A 2,176-nucleotide genomic window follows, 5' to 3' on the forward strand; every position below is an offset into this window, starting at 1 on the left:
CTGTTCTGGCTAGAGCTCACATCCTGAGGTGCACTCGTGGTTTGATTTGAGTAAGAATGCGGTCCCCTTCTTCAAAATTCTACCAAGGTGATAATTTATTCTCACCTTTGACCATGTGCAGCGAGCGTCTGAGCAAAACCTTGAAAAACACGGATCAGGCCTCTGTGGATATTGTATTGCAAGAGTGTCGAAAACAGATAAAATACAGTGTCAGTAAACGTTTTGAAATACCTATAAATCAGTACTCCATGGACTTAGTATTGCAGTCCTGTAAAACTGTCAGACTCATAACAGACAATGTTTTTATGATCAAAATCGATTCATTCTGAACCAGAGATATGGTCTTTCTTACATTACCCCAAAAAATTGTCAGGTTTCACAAAGGTCCCTCGGGAGCAACAGAATACAGATAACTACCTATACAGAATACAGATAACTACCTATACATATACAGTAGTTATCCTCAAGACCTATAAACAGACTGATGCTTCTCTGTCAGTATTAATATTTAGCATTTTCAAACGTGTCCAAGTATACGGTCGTGATTTGTTTGAGTCCAGGCTGGCTGCCAACAAGTTCTACCATTTAACCAGAAAGTTAAGTTTAGGTCGGTCGTCGCTCCAACATGCTTAGTGAAGTTCCTCTCTGTATTTGTATTCCAGGTTTGCTTCACAGTTGAAGAATTGTTTTGTAGCTCCCAAGGGCAAGCAGAGAAATAAAAATAACAACTTTTCCTCTATTTCACACAGCTTCCTGTGTGCCAGCAAACCAGGGAGGCAAACAAAGCTCAAGTGAGACAATGGATTAAAACATTTCCATGCACAGTAATATGCACGGAGCCACTTTAAGAGCATAAAAGAAACTTTTTCAGACACAAAGCTCCACTTTTTACTGTTTTTCGTCGATTGTTATTCGAGATATCTGCAGGAAGAATGAGAAACACCAGAACACACACACACACATGCTCACAGACTCTGAAAAAACAACACATGACAAAGAGCCCGAGGGTGTTGAATAATCACAGCGTCTATTTAAACAGGTATTCTTCCTCAGAGGGGATGGAGTTATTTATAATTGATGGCTTGCAGAGGGGAAAAATTCATTTATTCCATTCTTTCTATTCAAAATTCAGTGTGCTACGGTGTTCGATGCCTCAGACCGTCCTGCTTAACCACTCTTTAATTACTGCTGCCAGGGCACGCACACCAGTGGTGGTTTGTAACCCTGAAATACAGAAATCATAGGAACCCTTGAACATTAATCTTTCAGCACACTGGGGGAAAATGTCTTTCTACACACGGCCTCTGTGAATGTGGGTCTGATTGAAGGGCACAGAGAGAAAGGGACATTGTATAATGTAGCTTGAATTGTCCTGTAAGGTGATTGTCCAGCTGAAATAGGATTTCACATGGATAAATATCATGGGTACACATCACAAATCTAACCCTCCTGGAGCCTTTTTGTAGTATTTACGCTATATACTATACTTACATCATATTTTATTGTGTCTGAAAAACTAAAACATACTTTAACAAGGCAGAAAAGTGTACGGAAAAATATACTGTTGGTAAAATACATTAAATATCATTTGGCTGCTGTTTTTATCCAAAGCAATATCCAATAAGTGCATTCAACCATAAGGGTACAAACTCAAAACAGCAAGAATCATGTGAGTACGTGATCGCTACTAATCAAAAGCGGAAAATGTGTATTTCAAAACCAATACCTGTGTCTGCTAAAGAATATTTTTTAAATAGGTAGGCTACAAGAATAAAAGCATCTTTAGAAATAGAAAAAACACATAGAGATGTTATTTTGACGCCTATTGGACAAAGGTCAACATATGCTTATACATAAAAGTTATTCTTAAAACCAACTTGGCCATCTGTGATTTGAACTGTAAACCTGAACCTAAAGCAAAATCTGCAAAATCTTGCTAAATGGATTTGAAGAAAAAAGAATACTTTTAATATTGAGGACTATGATTCCACACACACACACACACACACACACACGCACACACACACACACACACACACACACACACACACACACACACACGCACGCACACACACTTTCCCTGGTCCCTCCCCCTCCTCTGCTGAGTAAACGTCCTCTCGGGATTCCAGGAGTTTTGATTGGCTGCAGAGAGGAGGAGGAGGAGGAGGAGGAGGAA

The sequence above is a fragment of the Hippoglossus stenolepis genome, chromosome 13 (assembly GCF_022539355.2).
Source record: "Hippoglossus stenolepis isolate QCI-W04-F060 chromosome 13, HSTE1.2, whole genome shotgun sequence".
Lineage (NCBI taxonomy): Eukaryota > Metazoa > Chordata > Actinopteri > Pleuronectiformes > Pleuronectidae > Hippoglossus > Hippoglossus stenolepis.